Source organism: Chiloscyllium punctatum, chromosome 50, assembly GCF_047496795.1.
Source record: "Chiloscyllium punctatum isolate Juve2018m chromosome 50, sChiPun1.3, whole genome shotgun sequence".
Lineage (NCBI taxonomy): Eukaryota > Metazoa > Chordata > Chondrichthyes > Orectolobiformes > Hemiscylliidae > Chiloscyllium > Chiloscyllium punctatum.
Genome location: NC_092788.1, coordinates 51,161,487 through 51,188,657, shown reverse-complemented (window position 1 = coordinate 51,188,657; position 27,171 = coordinate 51,161,487).

Here is a 27,171-nt window from a genome sequence, read left to right as displayed (position 1 = left end):
GTCAATGTAACCCACCCATAAAAGAGCAGACTGACCCCACTCTGTCAATGTGACAGGCACTGAGAAGAGCAGACTGACCCCCACTCTGTCAATGTAACACACACAGGGAAGTGCACACTGACCCCACTCTGTCATTGTAACATAGCAAGGGAAGAGCAGACTGACCCCACTCTGTCAATGTAACAAACCCTGGGAGAACACACTGACCCCACTCTGACAATGTAACACACCCAGGGAAGAGCAGACTGAACACACTCTGTCAATGTAACACACCCAGGGAAGAACAGACTGACTCCACTCTGTCAATGTAACAAACCCTGGGAGAACAGACTGACGCCACTCTGTCAATGGAACACAGCCAGGGAAGGGCAGACTAACCTCACTCTGTCAATGTAACACACCCAGGGAAGAGCAGACTGACACCACTCTGTCAATGTAACACACCCAGGGAAGAGAAGACTGACCCCACTCTGTCAATATAACCCTCCCAGGGAAGAGCAGACTGACCTCACTCTGTCAATGTAACACACCCAGGGAAGAACAGACTGACCCCACTCTGTCAATGTAACAAACCCTGGGAGAACAGACAGACGCCACTCTGTCAATGGAACACAGCTAGGGAAGGGCAGACTGACCTCACTCTGTCAATGTAACACACCCAGGGAAGAGCAGACTGACACCACTCTGTCAAAGTAACACACCCAGGGAAGAGCAAACTGACCCCACACTGTCAATGAAACACACCCAGGGAAGAGCAGATTGACCCCTCTCTGTCAATGTAACACACCCAGGGAAGAGCAGACTGACCCCACTGTGTCAATGTAACAAACTTGGGGAAGAGCAGACTGACCCCAATCTGTCAATGTAACACACCCAGGGAAGAGAAGACTGACCCCACTCTGTCAATGTAACAAACCCAGGGAAGAGCAGACTGACCCCACTCTGTCAATGTGACACGCCCTGGGAAGAGCACACTGACCCAACTCTGTCAATGTAACACACCCAGGGAAGAGCAGACTGACCAAACTCTGTCAATGTAACAAACCCGGGGAAGAGCAGACTGAAACCACTCTGTCAATGTAACACACCCAGGGAAGAACAGACTGACCCAACTCAGTCAATGTAACACACCCAGGGAAGAGCAGACTGACCCCACTCTGTCAATGTAACACACCCAGGGAAGAACAGACTGACTCCACTCTGTCAATGTAAGCCCCCCAGGGAAGAGCAGACTGACCCCACTCTGTCAATGTAACACACCCAGGGAATAGCAGACTGACCCCACTCTGTCAAAGTAACACACCCATAAAAGAGCAGACTGGCCCCACTCTGTCAATGTGACACGCCCTGGGAAGAGCAGACTGACCACACTCTGTCAATGTTCCCCACACAGGGAAGAGCAAATTGACCCCACTCTGTCAATGTGACACGCCCTGGGAAGAGCAGACTGACCTCACTCTGTCAATGTAACACAGCCAGGGAAGAACAGACTGACCCCACTCTGTCAATGTAACAAACCCTGGGAGAACAGACTGACCCCACTCTGTCAATGGAACACACCAAGGGAGGAGCAAGCTGACCCCACTCTGTCAATGTAACCCTCCCAGGGAAGAGAAGACTGAACTCACTCTGTCAATGTAACACAGCCAGGGAAGATCAGACTGACCACACTCTGTCAATGTAACACACGCAGGGAAGAGCAGACTGAATTCATTCTGTCAATGTAACCCACCCATAAAAGAGCAGACTGACCCCACTCTGTCAATGTGACACGCCCTGAGAAGAGCAGACTGACCACACTCTGTCAATGTAACACACCCTGGGAAGTGCACACTGACCCCACTCTGTCAATATAACACACACAGGGAAGTGCACACTGACCCCACTCTGTCAATGTAACAAACCCTGGGAGAACAGACTGACCCCACTCTGTCAATGTAACACACCCAGGGAAGAGCAGACTGAACCCACTCTGTCAATGTAACACACCCAGGGAAGAACAGACTGACTCCACTCTGTCAATGTAACAAACCCTGGGAGAACAGACTGACGCCACTCTGTCAATGGAACACACCCAGGGAAGAGCAGACTGACCCCAATCTGTCAATGTAACACACCCAGGGAAGAGAAGACTGACCCCACTCTGTCAATGTAACCCTCCCAGGGAAGAGCAGACTGACCCCACTCTGTCAATGTAACACGCCCTGGGAAGAGCACACTTACCAAACTCTGTCAATGTAACACACCCAGGGAAGAGCAGACTGACCAAACTCTGTCAATGTAACAAACCCAGGGAAGAGCAGACTGACCTCACTCTGTCAATGTAACCAACCCAGAGAAGAGCAGAATGTCCTCTTCTGCAAAATTACTCACACAGTGAACTGCAGACTTACCCCACTCTGTCAATGTAACCCACCCAGTGATGTGCACACTAACCCCACTCTGTCATTGTAACACACCCAGGGAAGAGCAGACTGACCCCACTCTGTCAATGTAACACACAATGGGAGAACAGACTGACCCCACTCTGTCAATGTAACCCACCCATAAAAGAGCAGACTGACCCCACTCTGTCAATGTGACACGCCCTGGGAAGAGCAGACTGACCACACTCTGTCAATGCAACACACCCTGGGAAGAGCAGACTGACCCCCACTCTGTCAATGTAACACACCCAGGGAAGTGTGCACTGACCCCACTCTGTCATTGTAACACACCAAGGGAAGAGCAGAATGACCCCACAGTGTCAATGTAACACACTTGGGGAAGAGCAGACTGACCCCAATCAGTCAATATAACACACCCAGGGAAGAGAAGACTGACCCCACTCTGTCAATGTAACCCTCCCAGGGAAGAGCAGACTGACCCCACTCTGACAATGTAACATACCCAGGGAAGAGCAGATTGACCCCACTCTGTCAATGTAACCCACCCATAAAAGAGCAGACTGACCTCACTCTGTCAATGTCACACAGCCAGGGAAGAGCAGACTGACCCCACTGTGTCAATGTAACCAATTTGGGGAAGATCAGACTGACCCCAATCTATCAATGTAACACACCCAGGGAAGAGAATACTGACCCCACTCTGTCAATGTAACCCTCCCAGGGAAGAGCAGACTGACCTCACGCTGTCAATGTAACCCACCCAGTGAAGTGCACATTGACCCCACTCTGTCATTGTAACACACCCAGGGAAGAGCAGACTGACCCCACTCTGTCAATGTAACACACAATGGGAGAACAGACTGACCCCACTCTGTCAAAGTAACACACCCAGGGAAGAGCAGACAGATACCACTCTGTCAATGTAACACACCAAGGGAAGAAAAGACTGACCCCACTCTGTCAATTTAACACACCCAGGGAAGAGCAGACTGACCCCACTCTGTCAATGTAACACACCCAGGGGAGAGCAGACTGACACCACCCTGTTACTGTAAAACTCCCAGGGAAGAACAGACTGACGCCACTCTGTCAATGTAACACACCCAGGGAAGAGCAGATTGACCCAACACTGTTAATTTAACACACCCAAGGAAGAACAGACTGACCCCACTCTGTCAATGTAACACACTCAGGGAAGAGCAGACTGACCCCAATCTGTCAATGTAACACACCCAGGGAAGAGCAGACTGACCTCACTCTGTCAATGTAACACACCCAGGGAAGAGCAGACTGACCCCACTCTGTCAATGTAACACACCCAGGGAAGAGCAGTCTGACCTCACTCTGTCAATGTAACACACCCAGGGAAGAGCAGACTGAACCCACCCTGTCACTGTAACACACCCATAAAAGAGCAGACTGACCCCACTCTGTCAATGTGACACGCCCTGGGAAGAGCACACTTACCAAACTCTGTCAATGTAACACACCCAGGGAAGAGCAGACTGACCAAACTCTGTCAATGTAACAAACCCAGGGAAGAGCAGACTGACCTCACTCTGTCAATGTAACCAACCCAGAGAAGAGCAGAATGTCCTCTTCTGCAAAATTACTCACACAGTGAACTGCAGACTTACCCCACTCTGTCATTGTAACCCACCCAGTGATGTGCACACTAACCCCACTCTGTCATTGTAACACACCCAGGGAAGAGCAGACTGACCGCACTCTGTCAATGTTACACACAATGGGAGAACAGACTGACCCCACTCTGTCAATGTAACCCACCCATAAAAGAGCAGACTGACCCCACTCTGTCAATGTGACACGCCCTGGGAAGAGCAGACTGACCACACTCTGTCAATGCAACACACCCTGGGAAGAGCAGACTGACCCCCACTCTGTCAATGTAACACACCCAGGGAAGTGCGCACTGACCCCACTCTGTCATTGTAACACACCCAGGGAAGAGCAGACTGACCGCACTCTGTCAATGTAACACACAATGGGAGAACAGACTGACCCCACTCTGTCAATGTAACCCACCCATAAAAGAGCAGACTGACCCCACTCTGTCAATGTGACACGCCCTGGGAAGAGCAGACTGACCACACTCTGTCAATGCAACACACCCTGGGAAGAGCAGACTGACCCCCACTCTGTCAATGTAACACACCCAGGGAAGTGCGCACTGACCCCACTCTGTCATTGTAACACACACAGGGAAGAGCAGAATGACCCCACAATGTCAATGTAACACACTTGGGGAAGAGCAGACTGACCCCAATCAGTCAATGTAACACACCCAGGGAAGAGAAGACTGACCCCACTCTGTCAATGTAACCCTCCCAGGGAAGAGCAGACTGACCCCACTCTGACAATGTAACACACCCAGGGAAGAGCAGATTGACCCCACTCTGTCAATATAACCCACCCATAAAAGAGCAGACTGAGTTCACTCTGTCAATGTAACAAACTTGGGGAAGAGCAGACTGACCCCAATCTGTCAATGTAACACACCCAGGGAAAAATAGACTGACCCCACTGTGTCAATGTAACCAATTTGGGGAAGAGCAGACTGACCCCAATCTGTCAATGTAACACACCCAGGGAAGAGAAGACTGACCCCACTCTGTCAATGTAACCCTCCCAGGGAAGAGCAGACTGACCTCACTCTGTCAATGTAACACACCCAGGGAAGAACAGACTGACCCCAATCTGTCAATGTAACAAACCCTGGGAGAACAGACTGACGCCACTCTGTCAATGGAACACAGCTAGGGAAGGGCAGACTAACCTCACTCTGTCAATGTAACACACCCAGGGAAGAGCAGACTGACACCACTCTGTCAATGTAACACACCCAGGGAAGAGCAAACTGACCCCACACTGTCAATGAAACACACCCAGGGAAGAGCAGATTGACCCCACTCTGTCAATGTAACACACCCAGGGAAGAGCAGACTGACCCCACTGTGTCAATGTAACAAACTTGGGGAAGAGCAGACTGACCCCAATCTGTCAATGTAACACACCCAGGGAAGAGCAGACTGACCCCACTCTTTCAATGTAACCCACCCAGAGAAGAGCAGAATGTCCTCTTCTGCAAAATTACTCACACAGTGAAATGCAGACTTACCCCACTCTGTCAATGTAACCCACCCAGTGATGTGCACACTGACACCACTCTGTCATTGTAACACACCCAGGGAAGAGCAGACTGACCGCACTCTGTCAATGTAACACACAATGGGAGAACAGACTGACCCCACTCTGTCAATGTAACACACCCAGGGAAGAGCAGACAGATACCACTCTGTCAATGTAACACACCAAGGGAAGAACATACTGACCCCACTCTGTCAATTTAAAACACCCAGGGAAGAGCAGACTGACCCCACTCTGTCAATGCAACACACCCAGGGGAGAGCAGACTGACACCACCCTGTCACTGTAACACTCCCAGGGAAGAACAGACTGACGCCACTCTGTCAATGTAACACACCCAGGGAAGAGCAGACTGACCCAACACTGTCAATTTAACACACCCAAGGAAGAACAGACTGACCCCACTCTGTCAATGTAACACACTCAGGGAAGAGCAGACTGACCCCAATCTGTCAATGTAACACACCCAGGGAAGAGCAGACTGACCCAACGCTGTCATTTTAACACACCCAGGGAAGAGAAGACTGACCCCACTCTGTCAATGTAACAAAACCAGGGAAGAGCAGACTGACCTCACTCTGTCAATGTGACACACCCAGGGAAGCGCAGACTAACCCCACTCTGACAATGTAACACACCCAGGGAAGCGCAGACTAAACTCACTCTGTCAATGTAACACAACCAGGGAAGATCAGACTGACCACACTCTGTCAATGTAACACACCCAGGGAAGAGCAGACTGACCCCACTCTGTCAATGTAACGCACCCATAAAAGAGCAGACTGACCCCACTCTGTCAATGTGACACGCCCTGAGAAGAGCAGACTGACCACACTCTGTCAATGTAACACACCCTGGGAAGAACAGACTGACCCCCTCTCTGTCAATGTAACACACACAGGGAAGTGCACACTGACCCAACTCTGTCATTGTAATATAGCAAGGGAAGAGCAGACTGACCCCACTCTGTCAATGTAACAAACCCTGGGAGAACAGACTGACCCCACTCTGTCAATGTAACACACCCAGGGAAGAGCAGACTGACCCCACTCTGTCAATGTTACCCACCCAGGGAAGAGCAGACTGACCCCACTCTGTCAATGTAACAAACCCTGGGAGAACAGACTGACCCCACTCTGTCAATGTAACACACCCAGGGAAGAGCAGACTGACCCCACTCTGTCAATGTTACCCACCCAGGGAAGAGCAGATTGACCCCACTCTGTCAATGTGACACGCCCTGGGAAGAGCAGACTGACCCCACTCTGTCAATGTAACAAACCCTGGGAGAACAGACTGACCCCACTCTGTCAATGTAACACACCCAGGGAAGGGCAGACTGACCCCACTCTGTCAATGTAACACACCCAGGGAAGAGCAGACTGACCCCACTCTGTCAATGAAACACACCCATGGAAGAGCAGACTGACCCCACTCTGTCAATGTTACCCACCCAGGGAAGAGCAGATTGACCCCACTCTGTCAATGTAACACACCCAGGGAAGAGCAGACTGAACCCACTTTGTCAATGTAACACACCCAGGGAAGAGCAGACTGACCCCACTCTGTCAATGTAACACAGCCAGGGAAGAGCAGACTGACCCCACTTTGTCAATGTAACACACCCAGGGAAGAACAGACTGACCCCACTGTGTCAATGTAACAAACTTGGGGAAGAGCAGACTGACCCCAATCTGTCAATGTAACACACCCAGGGAAGAGAAGACTGACCCCACTCTGTCAATGTCACCCTCCCAGGGAAGAGCAGACTAACCTCACTCTGTCAATGTAACACACCCAGGGAAGAGCAGACTGACACCACTCTGTCAATGTATCACAGCCAGGGTAGAGCAGACTGACCCCACTCTGTCAATGTAACACACCCAGGGAAGAACAGACTGACCCCACTGTGTCAATGTAACAAACTTGGGGAAGGGCTGACTGACCCCAATCTGTCAATGTAACACACCCAGGGAAGAGAAGACTGACCCCACTCTGTCAATGTAACCCTCCAGGGAAGAGCAGACTGACCCCACTCTGTCAATGTTACACACACAGAGAAGAGCAGACTGATCCCACTCTGTCAATGTAAAACACCCAGGGAAGAACAGACTGACCCCACTCTGTCAATGTAACACACCCAGGGAGGAGCAAGCTGACCCCACTCTGTCAATGTAACCCTCCCAGGGAAGAGAAGACTGAACTCACTCTGTCAATGTAACACAACCAGGGAAGATCAGACTGACCACACTCTGTCAATGTAACACACGCAGGGAAGAGCAGACTGAATTCATTCTGTCAATGTAACCCACCCATAAAAGAGCAGACTGACCCCACTCTGTCAATGTGACACGCACTGAGAAGAGCAGACTGACCACACTCTGTCAATGTAACACACCCTGGGAAGAGCAGACTGACCCCCACTCTGTCAATGTAACACACACAGGGAAGTGCACACTGACCCCACTCTGTCATTGTAACATAGCAAGGGAAGAGCAGACTGACCCCACTCTGTCAATGTAACAAACCCTGGGAGAACACACTGACCCCACTCTGTCAATGTAACACACCCAGGGAAGAGCAGACTGAACACACTCTGTCAGTGTAACACACCCAGGGAAGAACAGACTGACTCCACTCTGTCAATGTAACAAACCCTGGGAGAACAGACTGACGCCACTCTGTCAATGGAACACAGCTAGGGAAGGGCAGACTAACCTCACTCTGTCAATGTAACACACCCAGGGAAGAGCAGACTGACCCCACTCTGTCAATGTAACGCACCCATAAAAGAGCAGACTGACCCCACTCTGTCAATGTGACACGCCCTGAGAAGAGCAGACTGACCACACTCTGTCAATGTAACACACCCTGGGAAGAACAGACTGACCCCCTCTCTGTCAATGTAACACACACAGGGAAGTGCACACTGACCCCACTCTGTCATTGTAATATAGCAAGGGAAGAGCAGACTGACCCCACTCTGTCAATGTAACAAACCCTGGGAGAACAGACTGACCCCACTCTGTCAATGTAACACACCCAGGGAAGAGCAGACTGACCCCACTCTGTCAATGTAACACACCCATAAAAGAGCAGACTGGCCCCACTCTGTCAATGTGACACGCCCAGGGAAGAGCAGACTGACCACACTCTGTCAATGTTACCCACCCAGGGAAGAGCAGATTGACCCCACTCTGTCAATGTAACACACCCAGGGAAGGGCAGACTGACCCCACTCTGTCAATGTAACACACCCAGGGAAGAGCAGACTGACCCCACTCTGTCAATGAAACACACCCATGGAAGAGCAGACTGACCCCACTCTGTCAATGTTACCCACCCAGGGAAGAGCAGATTGACCCCACTCTGTCAATGTAACACACCCAGGGAAGAGCAGACTGAACCCACTTTGTCAATGTAACACACCCAGGGAAGAGCAGACTGACCCCACTCTGTAAATGTAACACAGCCAGGGAAGAGCAGACTGACCCCACTCTGTCAATGTAACACACCCAGGGAAGAACAGACTGACCCCACTGTGTCAATGTAACAAACTTGGGGAAGAGCAGACTGACCCCAATCTGTCAATGTAACACACCCAGGGAAGAGAAGACTGACCCCACTCTGTCAATGTCACCCTCCCAGGGAAGAGCAGACTAACCTCACTCTGTCAATGTAACACACCCAGGGAAGAGCAGACTGACACCACTCTGTCAATGTATCACAGCCAGGGTAGAGCAGACTGACCCCACTCTGTCAATGTAACACACCCAGGGAAGAACAGACTGACCCCACTGTGTCAATGTAACAAACTTGGGGAAGGGCTGACTGACCCCAATCTGTCAATGTAACACACCCAGGGAAGAGAAGACTGACCCCACTCTGTCAATGTAACCCTCCAGGGAAGAGCAGACTGACCCCACTCTGTCAATGTTACACACACAGAGAAGAGCAGACTGATCCCACTCTGTCAATGTAAAACACCCAGGGAAGAACAGACTGACCCCACTCTGTCAATGTAACACACCCAGGGAGGAGCAAGCTGACCCCACTCTGTCAATGTAACCCTCCCAGGGAAGAGAAGACTGAACTCACTCTGTCAATGTAACACAACCAGGGAAGATCAGACTGACCACACTCTGTCAATGTAACACACGCAGGGAAGAGCAGACTGAATTCATTCTGTCAATGTAACCCACCCATAAAAGAGCAGACTGACCCCACTCTGTCAATGTGACACGCACTGAGAAGAGCAGACTGACCACACTCTGTCAATGTAACACACCCTGGGAAGAGCAGACTGACCCCCACTCTGTCAATGTAACACACACAGGGAAGTGCACACTGACCCCACTCTGTCATTGTAACATAGCAAGGGAAGAGCAGACTGACCCCACTCTGTCAATGTAACAAACCCTGGGAGAACACACTGACCCCACTCTGTCAATGTAACACACCCAGGGAAGAGCAGACTGAACACACTCTGTCAGTGTAACACACCCAGGGAAGAACAGACTGACTCCACTCTGTCAATGTAACAAACCCTGGGAGAACAGACTGACGCCACTCTGTCAATGGAACACAGCTAGGGAAGGGCAGACTAACCTCACTCTGTCAATGTAACACACCCAGGGAAGAGCAGACTGACACCACTCTGTCAATGTAACACACCCAGGGAAGAGAAGACTGACCCCACTCTGTCAATGTAACCCTCCCAGGGAAGAGCAGACTGACCTCACTCTGTCAATGTAACACACCCAGGGAAGAACAGACTGACCCCACTCTGTCAATGTAACAAACCCTGGGAGAACAGACTGACGCCACTCTGTCAATGGAACACAGCTAGGGAAGGGCAGACTGACCTCACTATGTCAATGTAACACACCCAGGGAAGAGCAGACTGACACCACTCTGTCAATGTAACACACCCAGGGAAGAGCAAACTGACCCCACACTGTCAATGAAACACACCCAGGGAAGAGCAGATTGACCCCTCTCTGTCAATGTAACACACCAGGGAAGAGCAGACTGACCCCACTGTGTCAATGTAACAAACTTGGGGAAGAGCAGACTGACCCCAATCTGTCAATGTAACACACCCAGGGAAGAGAAGACTGACCCCACTCTGTCAATGTAACAAACCCAGGGAAGAGCAGACTGACCCCACTCTGTCAATGTGACACGCCCTGGGAAGAGCACACTGACCCAACTCTGTCAATGTAACACACCCAGAGAAGAGCAGACTGACCAAACTCTGTCAATGTAACAAACCCAGGGAAGAGCAGACTGAAACCACTCTGTCAATGTAACACACCCAGGGAAGAACAGACTGACCCCACTCAGTCAATGTAACACACCCAGGGAAGAGCAGACTGACCCCACTCTGTCAATGTAACACACCCAGGGAAGAACAGACTGACTCCACTCTGTCAATGTAACCCCCCCAGGGAAGAGCAGACTGACCCCACTGTGTCAATGTAACACACCCAGGGAATAGCAGACTGACCCCACTCTGTCAAAGTAACACACCCATAAAAGAGCAGACTGGCTCCACTCTGTCAATGTGACACGCCCTGGGAAGAGCAGACTGACCACACTCTGTCAATGTTCCCCACACAGGGAAGAGCAGATTGACCCCACTCTGTCAATGTGACACGCCCTGGGAAGAGCAGACTAACCTCACTCTGTCAATGTAACACAGCCAGGGAAGAACAGACTGACCCCACTCTGTCAATGTAACAAACCCTGGGAGAACAGACTGACCCCACTCTGTCAATGGAACACACCAAGGGAGGAGCAAGCTGACCCCACTCTGTCAATGTAACCCTCCCAGGGAAGAGCAGACTGAACTCACTCTGTCAATGTAACACAACCAGGGAAGATCAGACTGACCACACTCTGTCAATGTAACACACGCAGGGAAGAGCAGACTGAATTCATTCTGTCAATGTAACCCACCCATAAAAGAGCAGACTGACCCCACTCTGTCAAAGTGACACGCCCTGAGAAGAGCAGACTGACCACACTCTGTCAATGTAACACACCCTGGGAAGTGCACACTGACCCCACTCTGTCAATATAACACACACAGGGAAGTGCACACTGACCCCACTCTGTCATTGTAACATCGCAAGGGAAGAGCAGACTGACCCCACTCTGTCAATGTAACAAACCCTGGGAGAACAGACTGACCCCACTCTGTCAATGTAACACACCCAGGGAAGAACAGACTGACTCCACTCTGTCAATGTAACAAACCCTGGCAGAACAGACTGACGCCACTCTGTCAATGGAACACACCCAGGGAAGAGCAGACTGACCCCACTCTGTAAATGTAACACACCCAGGGAACAGCAGACTGACCCCACTCTGTCAATGTCACGCATCCAGGGAAGAGGAGACTGACCCCACTCTGTCAATGTAACCCTCCCAGGGAAGAGCAGACTGACCTCACTCTGTCAATGTAACACACCCAGGGCAGAGCAGACTGACACCACTCTGTCAATGTAACACACCCAGGGAAGAGCAAACTGACCCCACACTGTCAATGAAACACACCCAGGGAAGAGCAGATTGACCCCACTCTGTCAATGTAACACGCCCAGGGAAGAGCAGACTGACCCCACTGTGTCATAGTAACAAACTTGGGGAAGAGCAGACTGACCCCAATCTGTCATTGTAACACACCCAGGGAAGAGCAGACTGACCGCACTCTGTCAATGTAACACACAATGGGAGAACAGACTGACCCCACTCTGTCAATGTAACACACGCAGGGAAGAGCAGACAGATACCACCCTGTCACTGTAACACTCCCAGGGAAGAACAGACTGACGCCACTCTGTCAATGTAACACACCCAGGGAAGAGCAGACTGACCCAACACTGTCAATTTAACACACCCAAGGAAGAACAGACTGACCCCACTCTGTCAATGTAACACACTCAGGGAAGAGCAGACTGACCCCAATCTGTCAATGTAACACACCCAGGGAAGAGCAGACTGACCCAACACTGTCATTTTAACACACCCAGGGAAGAGAAGACTGACCCCACTCTGTCAATGTAACAAAACCAGGGAAGAGCAGACTGACCTCACTCTGTCAATGTGACACACCCAGGAAAGAGCAGACTGACTCTACTCTTCAATGTTACACACCCAAGGAAGAGCAGACTGACCCCACTCTGTCAAAGTAACCCACTCAGGGAAGAGAAGACTGACCCCACTCTGTCAATGTAACACACCCAGGGAAGAGCAGACTGAGCCCACTCTGTCAATTTCACACACCCAGAAAACAGCAGACTGACACCACTCTGTCAATGTAACACACCCGGGGAAGAACAGACTGACCCCACTCTGTCAATGTAACACACGCAGGGAAGAGCAGACTGAATTCATTCTGTCAATGTAACCCACCCATAAAAGAGCAGACTGACCCCACTCTGTCAAAGTGACACGCCCTGAGAAGAGCAGACTGACCACACTCTGTCAATGTAACACACCCTGGGAAGTGCACACTGACCCCACTCTGTCAATATAACACACACAGGGAAGTGCACACTGACCCCACTCTGTCATTGTAACATCGCAAGGGAAGAGCAGACTGACCCCACTCTGTCAATGTAACAAACCCTGGGAGAACAGACTGACCCCACTCTGTCAATGTAACACACCCAGGGAAGAACAGACTGACTCCACTCTGTCAATGTAACAAACCCTGGCAGAACAGACTGACGCCACTCTGTCAATGGAACACACCCAGGGAAGAGCAGACTGACCCCACTCTGTAAATGTAACACACCCAGGGAACAGCAGACTGACCCCACTCTGTCAATGTCACGCATCCAGGGAAGAGGAGACTGACCCCACTCTGTCAATGTAACCCTCCCAGGGAAGAGCAGACTGACCTCACTCTGTCAATGTAACACACCCAGGGCAGAGCAGACTGACACCACTCTGTCAATGTAACACACCCAGGGAAGAGCAAACTGACCCCACACTGTCAATGAAACACACCCAGGGAAGAGCAGATTGACCCCACTCTGTCAATGTAACACGCCCAGGGAAGAGCAGACTGACCCCACTGTGTCATAGTAACAAACTTGGGGAAGAGCAGACTGACCCCAATCTGTCATTGTAACACACCCAGGGAAGAGCAGACTGACCGCACTCTGTCAATGTAACACACAATGGGAGAACAGACTGACCCCACTCTGTCAATGTAACACACGCAGGGAAGAGCAGACAGATACCACCCTGTCACTGTAACACTCCCAGGGAAGAACAGACTGACGCCACTCTGTCAATGTAACACACCCAGGGAAGAGCAGACTGACCCAACACTGTCAATTTAACACACCCAAGGAAGAACAGACTGACCCCACTCTGTCAATGTAACACACTCAGGGAAGAGCAGACTGACCCCAATCTGTCAATGTAACACACCCAGGGAAGAGCAGACTGACCCAACACTGTCATTTTAACACACCCAGGGAAGAGAAGACTGACCCCACTCTGTCAATGTAACAAAACCAGGGAAGAGCAGACTGACCTCACTCTGTCAATGTGACACACCCAGGAAAGAGCAGACTGACTCTACTCTTCAATGTTACACACCCAAGGAAGAGCAGACTGACCCCACTCTGTCAAAGTAACCCACTCAGGGAAGAGAAGACTGACCCCACTCTGTCAATGTAACACACCCAGGGAAGAGCAGACTGAGCCCACTCTGTCAATTTCACACACCCAGAAAACAGCAGACTGACACCACTCTGTCAATGTAACACACCCGGGGAAGAACAGACTGACCCCACTCTGTCAATGTATCAGAACCAGGGAAGAGCAGACTGACCCCAGCCTGTCAATGTCACACACCCAGGGAAGAGCAGGCTGACCCCACTCTGTCAATGTTACACATGCAGTGAAGAGCATACTGACCCCACCCTGTCACTGTAACACAGCCAGGGAAGAGCAGACTGACCCCACCCGGTCAATGTAACACACACCCAGGGAAGAGCAGACTGACCCTACTCTTCAATGTTACAGACCCAAGGAAGAGCAGACTGACCCCACTCTGTCAAAGTAACCCACTCAGGGAAGAGAAGACTGACCCCACTCTGTCAATGTAACACACCCAGGGAAGAGCAGACTGAGCCCACTCTGTCAATGTCACACACCCAGAGAACAGCAGACTGACACCACTCTGTCAATGTAGCACACCCGGGGAATAACAGACTGACCCCACTCTGTCAATGTATCAGAACCAGGGAAGAGTAGACTGACCCCACTCTGTCAATGAGCACACCCAGGGAAGAGCAGACCGACCCCACTCTGTCAATCTAACCCACTCAGGGAAGAGCAGACTGACCCCACGCTGTCAATGTAACCCACCGAGACAAGAGCAGACTGATCCCACTCTGTCAATGTAACACACCCAGGGATGTGCAGACTGACCTCAATCTGTCAATGTAACACACCCGGTGAAGAACAGACTGACCCCACTCTGTCAATGTATCAGAACCAGGGAAGAGTAGCCTGACCCCACTCTGTCAATGAGCACACCCAGGGAAGAGCAAACCGACCCCACTCTGTCAATGTAACCCACTCAGGGAAGAGCAGACTGACCCCACGCTGTCAATGTAACCCACCGAGACAAGAGCAGACTGATCCCACTCTGTCAATGTAACACACCCAGGGAAGAGCAGACTGACCCCATTCTGTCAATGTAACACACCCAGGGAAGAGCAGACTGCCCCCACTCTGACACTGTAGCACAACGAGGGAAGAGCAGACTGACCCCAGCCTGTCAATGTAACACACCAAGGGAAGAGCAGCCTGACCCCACCCTTTCAATGTAACACACTCAGGGAAGACCAGACTGAACCCACTCTGTCAATTTAACACACCCAGGGAAGAGCAGACTGACCCTACTCTGTCAATGTAAAACACCCAGCGAAGAGCACATTGCCCTCACTCTCAATGTAACCCACCCAATGAAGAGCAGACTGACCCCACCCTGTCACTGTAACAAACGCAGGGAAGAGCAGACCGACCCCACCCTGTCAATGTAACACACCCCGGGAAGAGTTGACTGACCCTACTCTGTCAATGTTACACACACAAGGAAGAGCAGACTGACCCCACTCTGTCAATGTAACAGACCCAGGGAAGAGCAGAATGAACCCACTGTGTCAATCTAACACACCCAGGGAAGCGCAGACTGACCCCACTCTGTCAATGTAACACACCCAGGGAAGAGCAGACTGCCCCCACTCTGTCACTGTAACACAACGAGGGAAGAGCAGACTGACCCCAGCCTGTCAATGTAACACACCCAGGGAAGAGCAGGCTGACCCCACTCTGTCAATGTTACACACGCAGGGAAGAGCACATTGAACCCAATCTGTCAGTGTAACACACCTGGGAAGAGCAGACTGACCTCACTCTGTCAATGTAGCACACCCAGACAAGAGCAGACTGACCCCACTATGTCAATGTAACGCACCCAGAGAAGAGCAGACTCACCCCACTCTGTCAATGCAAGAAACCCAGTGAAGAGCAGACTGTCCCCACTCTGTCAATGTAACACACCCAGGGAAGAGCAGAATGACCCCACTCTGTCAATGTAACTCACCAAGGGAAGAACAGACTAACCAAAATCTGTCAGTGTAACACACCTGGGAAGAGCAGACTGACCTCACTCTGTCAAAGTAAAACACCTAGAGAAGAGCAGAATGACCTCACTCTCATTGTAACACACCCAGTCAAGAGCAGACTGACCGCACCCTGTCACTTTAACACACCCAGGGAAGAGCAGACTGACCACACCCTGTCAAAAAACACACTCAGGGAAGAGCAGACTGACCCCACTCTGTCAATGCAAGACACCCAGGGAAGAGCAGACTGACACCACTCCGACAATATAACACACCCAGGGAAGAGCAGAATGACCACACTCTGTCAATATAACACACCCATGGAAGAGCAGTCTGACCCCACTCTGTCAATGAAACACACGCAGGGAAGAGCAAACTGAACCAAATCTGTCAGTGTAACACACCTGGGAAGAGCAGACTGACCTCACTATGTCAATGTAACCCACCAAGGGAAGAGCAGACTGACCCCACTCTGTCAATGTAACCCACTCAGGGATGAACAGATTGACCCCACACTGTCAATGTAACCCACCCAGACAAGAGCAGACTGATCCCACTCTGTCAATGTAACACACTCAGGGAAGAGTAGACTGACCCCACTGTGTCAATCTAACACACCCAGGGAAGAGCAGCCTGACCCCACTCTGCCAATTTAAACCACGCAGGGAAGCGCAGACAGACCCCACTCTGTCAATGTAACACACCCAGGGAAGAGCAGACTGCCCCCACTCTGTCACTGTAACACAACGAGGGAAGAGCAGACTGACACCAGCCTGTCAATGTAACACACTCAGGGAAGAGCAGGCTGACCCCACTCTGTCAATGTTACACACGCAGGGAAGAGCACATTGAACCCAATCTGTCAGTGTAACACACCTGGGAAGAGCAGACTGACCTCACTCTGTCAATGTAGCACACCCAGACAAGAGGAGACTGACCCCACTCTGTCAATGTAACGCACCCAGAGAAGAGCAGACTCACCCCACTCTGTCAATGCAAGAAACCCAGTGAAGAGCAGACTGTCCCCACTCTGTCAATGTAACCCACGCAGGGAAGAGCAGAATGTCCCCACTCTGTCAATGTAACTCACCAAGGGAAGAACAGACTAACCAAAATCTGTCAGTGTAACGCACCTGGGAAGAGCAGACTGACCTCACTCTGTCAATGTAACACACCTAGAGAAGAGCAGACTGACGCCACTCTGTCAATGTAACGCACGCAGGGAAGAGCAGACTGACCTCACTCTGTCAATGTAACACACCCAGAGAAGAGCAGAATGACCTCACTCTCATTGTAACACACCCAGGGAAGAGCAGACTGACCACACCCTGTCAAAAAACAAACTCAGGGAAGAGCAGACTGACCCCACTCTGTCAATGCAAGACACCCAGGGAAGAGCAGACTGACCCCACTCCGTCAATGTAACACACCCAGGAAAGAGCAGAATGACCACACTCTGTCAATATAACACACCCATGGAAGAGCAGTCTGACCCCACTCTGTCAATGAAACACACGCAGGGAAGAGCAAACTGAACCAAATCTGTCAGTGTAACACACCTGGGAAGAGCAGACTGACCTCACTATGTTAATGTAACACACCAAGGGAAGAGCAGACTGACCCCACTCTGTCAATGTAACCCACTCAGGGATGAGCAGATTGACCCCACACTGTCAATGCAACCCACCCAGACAAGAGCAGACTGATCCCACTCTGTCAATGTAACACACTCAGGGAAGAGCAGACTGACCCCACTGTGTCAATCTAACACACCCAGGGAAGAGCAGACTGACCCCACTCTGCCAATTTAAACCACGCAGGGAAGAGCAGATTGACCCCACTCTGTCAATGTAACACACGCAGGGAAGAGCAGTCTGACCCCACTCTGTCAATGAAACACGCCCAGGGAAGAGCAGACTGATCCCACTCTGTCTATGTAACACACCCAGGGAAGAGCAGACTAAACCCACTGTGTCAATGTAACCGACCCAGGGAAGAGCAGACTGACCCCACTCTGTCTATGTAACCCACCCAGGGAAGAGCAGACTGACCCCACTCTGTCAATGTAACCCAACCAGGGAAGGGCAGACTGACCCCACTCTGACAATGTAACACACCCAGGGAAGGGCAGTGTGACCCCACCCTGTTAATGTAACCCACTCAGGGAAGAGCAGTCTGACCACACTCTGTCAATGTAACACACGCAGGGAAGAGCACTCTGACACCACTCTGTCAATGAAACACGCCCAGGGAAGAGCAGACTGATCCCACTCTGTCAATGTAACACACCCAGGGAAGAGCAGACTAAACCCACTGTGTCAATGTAACCGACCCAGGGAAGAGCAGACTGACCCCACTCTGTCAATGTAACCCAACCAGGGAAGGGCAGACTGACCCCACTCTGACAATGTAACATATCCAGGGAAGGGCAGAGTGACCCCACACTGTTAATGTAACCACCTCAGGGAAGAGCAGTCTGACCCCACTCTGTCAATGTAACACACCCAGGGAAGAGCAGACTGACCCCACTCAGTCAATATAACACATCCAGGGAAGAGCAGACTGACCCCACTCTGTCAATGTAACACAGGCAGGGAAGAGCACACTGAACCCAATCTGTCAGTGTAACACACCTGGGAAGAGCAGACTGACCTCACTCTGTCAACGTAACACACCCAGAGAAGAGCAGACTGACCCCACTCTTTCATGCAAGATACCCAGGGAAGAGCAGACTGACCCCACTCTGACAATGTAACACACCCAGGGAAGAGCAGAATGACCCCACCCTGTCAATATAACACACCCTGGGAACAGCTGACAGACGCCACTCTGACAATATACACATCAAGGCAAGAGCAGACTGTCCTCACTCTAAACTTAATGCACCCAATGAAGAGCAGACTGACCCCACCCTGTCACTGTAACACACCGAGGGAAGAGCAGACTGACCCCACTCTGTCAAAGTAAGCCACCGAGACAAGAGCAGACTGATCCTACTCTGTCAATGTAACCCACGCAGGGAAGAGCAGACTGAACCGACCCAATCAATGTAACACACCGAGGGAAGAGCAGACTGACCCCACTGAGTCAATCTAACACACCCAGGGAAGAGCACACTGACCCCACTCTGTCAATGTAACCCACGCAGGGAAGAGCAGACTGACCCCACTCTGTCAATGTAACACACCCAGGGAAGAGCAGACTGATCTCACTCTGTCAATGTCACACTCCCAGGGAAGTGCAGACTGACACCACCCTGTCAATGTAACACACCCAGGGAAGAACAGACTGACCCCACTATGTCAATGAAACAGTCCCAGGGAAGAGCCGACTTAACCCACTCTGTCAATGCAACACACCCAGGGAAGAGCAGACCGACCCGACCCTGTCAATGTAACACACTCAGGGAAGAGCAGACTGACCCCACGCTGTCAATGTAACCCACCGAGACAAGAGCAGACTGATCCCACTCTGTCAATGTAACACACCCAGGGAAGTGCAGACTGACCTCAATCTGTCAATGTAACACATCCAGGAAAGAACAGACTGATCCCACTCTGTCAATGTCACACACCAAGGGAAGAGCAGACTGACACCACTCTGTCAATGTAACACACCCAGGGAAGAACAGACTGACCCCACTATGTCAATGTATCAGAACCAGGGAAGATTAGACTGACCCCACTCTGTCAATGAGCACACCCAGGGAAGAGCAGACCGACCCCACTCTGTCAATGTAACCCACTCAGGGAAGTTCAGACTGACCCCACGCTGTCAATGTAACCCACCGACAAAGAGCAGACTGATCCCACTCTGTCAATGTAACACACCCAGGGAAGTGCAGACTGACCTCAATCTGTCAAAGTAACACATCCAGGGAAGAGCAGATTGATCCCACTCTGTCAATGTAACAGACCCAGGGAAGAGCAGACTGACCGCACTGTGTCAATCTAACACACCCAGGGAAGTGCAGACTGACCCCACTCTGTCATTGTAACACAACGAGGGAAGAGCAGACTGACCCCACCCTTTCAATGTAACACACTCAGGGAAGAGCAGACTGAACCCACTCTGTCAATGTAAAACACCCAGCGAAGAGCACTTTGCCCACACTCTCAATGTAACCCACCCAGTGAAGAGCAGACTGACCCCACCCTGTCACTGTAACAAACCCAGGGAAGAGCAGACCGACCCCACCCTGTCAATGTAACACACCCAGGGAAGAGTTGACTGACCCTACTCTGTCAATGTAACCCACTCAGGGAAGAGAAGACTTACCCAACTCTGTCAATGTAACACACCCAGGGAAGAGCCGATTGATCCCACACTGTCAATGCAACACACCCAGTGAAGACCAGACTAACCCCAATCTGTCAGTGTAAAACACCTGGGAACCGCAGACTGACCCCACCCTGTCAATGTAACTCACCCAGGGAAGAACAGACTGACCGCTCTCTGTCAATATAACACATCCAGATAAGAGCAGGCTGACCCCACTCTGTCAATGTAACACACGCAGGGAAGAGCACATTGAACCCAATCTGTCAGTGTAACACACCTGGGAAGAGCAGACTGACCTCACTCTGTCAATGTAGCACACCCAGACAAGAGCAGACTGACCCCACTCTGTCAATGTAACGCACCCAGAGAAGAGCAGACTGACCCCACTCTGTCAATGCAAGAAACCCAGTGAAGAGCAGACTGTCCCCACTCTGTCAATGTAACACACCCAGGGAACAGCAGAATGACCCCACTCTGTCAATGTAACTCACCCAGGGAAGAACAGACTAACCAGAATCTGTCAGTGTAACACACCTGGGAAGAGCAGACTGACCTCACTCTGTCAATATAACACACCCAGAGAAGAGCAGACTGACCTCACTCTGTCAATGTAACACACCCAGAGAAGAGCAGACTGACTACACTCTGTCAATGCAAGACACGCAGGGAAGAGCAGGCTGATCCCACTCTGTCAATGTAACACACCAAGGGAAGAGCAGAATGACCTCCCTCTCATTGTAACACACCCAGTCAAGAGCAGACTGACCGCACCCTGTCACTGTAACACACCCAGGGTAGAGCAGACTGACCCCACCCTGTCAAAAAACACACTCAGGGAAGAGCAGACTGACCCCACTCTGTCAATGCAAGACACCCAGGGAAGAGCAGACTGACCCCACTCGGTCAATGTAACACACCCAGGGAAGAGCAGAATGACCACACTCTGTCAATATAACACACCCAGAGAAGAGCAGTCTGACCCCACTCTGTCAATGTAACACACGCAGGGAGAGCACACTGAACCAAATCTGTCAGTGTAACACACCTGGGAAGAGCAGACTGACCTCACTATGTCAATGTAACACACCAAGGGAAGAGCAGACTGACACCACTCTGTCAATGTAACACATCGAGGGAAGAGCAGACTGACCCCACTCTGTCAATGTAACCCACTCAGGGATGAGCAGACTGACCCCACTCTGTCAATGTAACCCACCCAGACAAGAGCAGACTGATCCCACTCTGTCAATGTAACACACTCAGGGAAGAGCAGACTGACCCCACTGTGTCAATCTAACACACCCAGGGAGGAGCAGACTGACCCCACTCTGTCAATTTAAACCACGCAGGGAAGAGAAGATTGACCCCACTCTGTCAATGTAACACACGCAGGGAAGAGCAGACTGATCCCACTCTGTCAATGTAACACACCCAGGGAAGAGCCGATTGATCACACACTGTCAATGCAACACACCCAGTGAAGACCAGACTAACCCAAATCTGTCAGTGTAAAACACCTGGGAACAGCAGACAGACCCCACCCTGTCAATGTAACTAACCCAGGGAAGAGCAGACTGACCTCACTCTGTCAATGTAGCACACCCAGAAAAGAGCAGACTGACCCCACTCTGTCAATGTAACGCACCCAGAGAAGAGCAGACTGACCCCACTCTGTCAATACAAGAAACCCAGTGAAGAGCAGACTGTCCCCACTCTGTCAATGTAACACACCCAGGGAAGAGCAGAATGACCCCACTCTGTCAATGTAACTCACCCAGGGAAGAACAGACTAACCAAAAACTGTCAGTGTAACACACCTGGGAAGAGCAGACTGACCTCACTCTGTCAATGTAACACACCCAGAGAAGAGCAGACTGACGCCACTCTGTCAATGTAACGCACGCAGGGAAGAGCAGACTGACCTCACTCTGTCAATGTAACACACCAAGGGAAGAGCAGAATGACCTCACTCTCATTGTAACACACCCAGTCAAGAGCAGACTGACCGCACCCTGTCACTGTAACACACCCAGGGAAGAGCAGGCTGACCCCACCCTGTCAAAAAACACAATCAGGGAAGAGCAGACTGACCCCACTCTGTCAATGCAAGACACCCAGGCAAGAGCAGACTGACCCCACTCCGTCAATTTAACATACCCAGGGAAGAGCAGAATGACCCCACTCTGTCAATGTAACACACGCAGGGAAGAGCACACTGAACCAAATCTGTCAGTGTAACACACCTGGGAAGAGCAGACTGACCTCACTATGTCAATGTAACACACGAAGGGAAGAGCAGACTGACACCACGCTGTCAATGTAACACACTCAGGGAAGAGCAGACTGACCCCACTGTGTCAATTTAACACACAAAGGGAAGATCAGACTGACCCCACTCTGTCAATTTAAACAACGTAGGGAAGAGCAGATTGACCCCACTCTGTCAATGTAACACACGCAGGGAAGAGCACTCTGACCCCACTCTGTCAATGAAACACGCCCAGGGAAGAGCAGACTGATCCCACTCTGTCAATGTAAAACACCCAGGGAAGAGGAGACTAAACCCACTGTGTCAATGTAACCGACCCAGGGAAGAGCAGAATGACCCCACTCTGTCTATGTAACCCACCCAGGGAAGAGCAGACTGACCCCACTCTGTCAATGTAACCCAACCAGGGAAGGGCAGACTGACCCCACTCTGACAAGGTAACACACCCAGGGAAGGGCAGAGTGACCCCACCCTGTTAATGTAACCCACTCAGGGAAGAGCAGTCTGACCCCACTCTGTCAATGTAACACACGCAGGGAAGAGCACTCAGACACCACTCTGTCAATGAAACACGCCCAGGGAAGCGCAGACTGATCCCACTCTGTCAATGTAACACACCCAGGGAAGAGCAGACTAAACCCACTATGTCAATGTAACCGACCCAGGGAAGAGCAGACTGACCCCACTCTGTCTATGTAACCCACCCAGGGAAGAGCAGACTGACCCCACTCTGTCAATGTAACCCAGCCAGGGAAGGGCAGACTGACCCCAGTCTGACAATGTAACACACCCAGGGAAGGGCAGAGTGACCCCACACTGTTAATGTAACCCACTCAGGGAAGAGCAGTCTGACCCCACTCTGTCAATGTAACACACCCAGGGAAGAGCAGACTGACCCCACTCAGTCAATATAACACATCCAGGGAAGAGCAGTCTGACCCCACTCTGTCAATGTAACACAGGCAGGGAAGAGCACACTGAACCCAATCTGTCAGTGTAACACACCTGGGAAGAGCAGACTGACCTCACTCTGTCAATGTAACACACCCAGAGAAGAGCAGACTGACCCCACTCTGTCATGCAAGATACCCAGGGAAGAGCAGACTGACCCCACTCTGTCAATGTAACACACCCAGGGAAGAGCAGAATGACCCCACTCTGTAAATGTAACACACGCAGGGAAGAGCAGACTAACCACGCTCTGTCAATGTAACACAACCTGGTAAGAGCTGACTGATCCCACTCTGTCAATGGAACACTCCCAGTGAAGAGCAGGCTGATCCCACTCTGTCAATGTAACACACCCAGAAAAGAGCAGACTGACCCAACTCTGTCAATGCAAGACACCCAGGGAAGCGCAGACTGACCCCACTCTGTCAATGTAAAACACCCAGGGAAGAGGAGACTAAACCCACTGTGTCAATGTAACCGACCCAGGGAAGAGCAGAATGACCCCACTCTGTCTCTGTAACCCACCCAGGGAAGAGCAGACTGACCCCACTCTGTCAATGTAACACACCCAGGGAAAGGCAGAGTGACCCCACCCTGTTAATGTAACCCACTCAGGGAAGAGCAGACTGACCCGACTCTGTCAATCTAACACACCCAGGGAGGAGCAGACTGACCCCACTCTGGCAATATAACACATCCAGCGAACAGCAGTCTGACCCCACTCTGTGAATGTAGCACAGGCAGGGAAGAGCACACTGAACCCAATCTGTCAGTGTAACACACCTGGGAAGAGCAGACTGACCCCACTCTGTCAATGTAACACACCCAGAGAAGAGCAGACTCACCCCACTCTGTCATGCAAGATACCCAGGGAAGAGCAGACTGACCCCACTCTGTCAATGTAACACACCCAGGGAAGAGCAGCCTGACCCCACTCCGTCAATGTAACACACCCAGGGAAGAGCAGAATGACCACACTCTGTCAATATAACACATCCAGCGAAGAGCAGTCTGACCCCACTCTGTCAATGAAACACACGCACGGAAGAGCAAACTGAACCAAATCTGTCAGTGTAACACACCTGGGAAGAGCAGACTGACCTCACTATGTCAACGTAACACACCAAGGGAAGAGCAGACTGACACGACTCTGTCAATGTAACACACCGAGGGAAGAGCAGACTGACCCCACTCTGTCAATGTAACCCACTCAGGGATGAGCAGACTGACCCCACACTGTCAATGTAACCCACCCAGACAAGAGCAGACTGATCCCACTCTGTCAATGTAACACACTCAGGGAAGAGCAGACTGACCCCACTGTGTCAATCTATCACACCCAGGGAAGAGCAGACTGACCCCACTCTGCCAATTTAAACCACGCAGGGAAGAGCAGATTGACCCCACTCTGTCAATGTAACACACGCAGGGAAGAGAAGATTGACCCCACTCTGTCAATGAAACACGCCCAGGGAAGAGCAGACTGATCCCACTCTGTCAATTTAACACACCCAGGGAAGAGCAGACTAAACCCACTGTGTCAATGTAACCGACCCAGGGAAGAGCAGACTGACCCCACTCTGTCGATGTAACCCACCCAGGGAAGAGCAGACTGACCCGACTCTGTCAATGTAACCCAACCAGGTAAGGGCAGACTGACCCCACTCTGACAATGTAACACACCCAGGGAAGGGCAGAGTGACCCCACCCTGTTAATGTAACCCACTCAGGGAAGAGCAGTCTGACCCCACTCTGTCAATGTAACACACGCAGGGAAGAGCACTCTGACACCACTCTGTCAATGAAACACGCCCAGGGAAGAGCAGACTGATCCCACTCTGTCAATGTAACACACCCAGGGAAGAGCAGACTAAACCCACTATGTCAATGTAAACGACCCAGGGAAGAGCAGACTGACCCCACTCTGTCTATGTAACCCACCCAGGGAAGAGCAGACTGACCCCACTCTGTCAATGTAACCCAGCCAGGGAAGGGCAGACTGACCCCAGTCTGACAATGTAACACAACCAGGGAAGAGCAGAGTGACCCCACACTGTTAATGTAACCCACTCAGGGAAGAGCAGTCTGACCCCACTCTGTCAATGTAACACACCCAGGGAAGAGCAGACTGACCCCACTCAGTCAATATAACACATCCAGGGAAGAGCACTCTGACACCACTCTGTCAATGTAACACAGGCAGGGAAGCGCACACTGAACCCAATCTGTCAGTGTAACACACCTGGGAAGAGCAGACTGACCTCACTCTGTCAATGTAACACACCCAGAGAAGAGCAGACTGACCCCACTCTGTCATGCAAGATACCCAGGGAAGAGCAGACTGACCCCACTCTGTCAATGTAACACACCCAGGGAAGAGGAGAATGACCCCACTCTGTCAATGTAACACACGCAGGGAAGAGCAGACTAACCACGCTCTGTCAATGTAACCAACCCTGGTAAGAGCTGACTGATCCCACTCTGTCAATGTAACACTCCCAGTGAAGAGCAGGCTGATCCCACTCTGTCAATGTAACACACCCAGAGAAGAGCAGACTGACCCAACTCTGTCAATGCAAGACACCCAGGGAAGAGCAGACTGACCCCACTCTGTCAATGTAACACACCCAGGGAAGAGCAGACTGACCCCATCTGTCAATGTCACAATCGCAGGGAAGAGATGACTAACCACACTCTGTCAATGTAACACACCCTGGGAAGAGCTGACAGACGCCACTCTGACAAGTTACACATCAAGGCAAGAACAGACTGTCCTCACTCTAAACTTAATCCACCCAATGAAGAGCAGACTGACCCCACCCTGTCACTGTAACACACCGAGGGAAGAGCAGACTGACCCCACTCTGTCAAACTAAGCCAACGAGACAAGACCAGACTGATCCTACTCTGTCAATGTAACCCACGCAGGGAAGAGCAGACTGACCCGACCCTGTCAATGTAACACACCGAGGGAAGAGCAGACTGACCCCACGCTGTCAATGTAATCCACCGAGACAAGAGCAGACTGATCCTACTCTGTCAATGTAACACACCCAGGGAAGTGCAGACTGATCCCACTCTGTCAATGTCACACACCAAGGGAAGAGCAGACTGACCTCAATCTGTCAATGTAACACATCCAGGGAAGAGCAGACTGATCCCACTCTCTCAATGTAACAGAACCAGGGAAGAGCAGACTGACCGCACTGTGTCAATCTAACACACCCAGGGAAGTGCAGACTGACCCCACTCTGTCATTGTAACACAACGAGGGAAGAGCAGACTGACCCCACCCTTTCAATGTAACACACTCAGGGAAGAGCAGACTGAACCCACTCTGTCAATGTAAAACACCCAGCGAAGAGCACATTGCCCTCACTCTCAATGTAACCCACCCAGTGAAGAGCAGACTGACCCCACCCTGTCACTGTAACAAACCCAGGGAAGAGCAGACCGA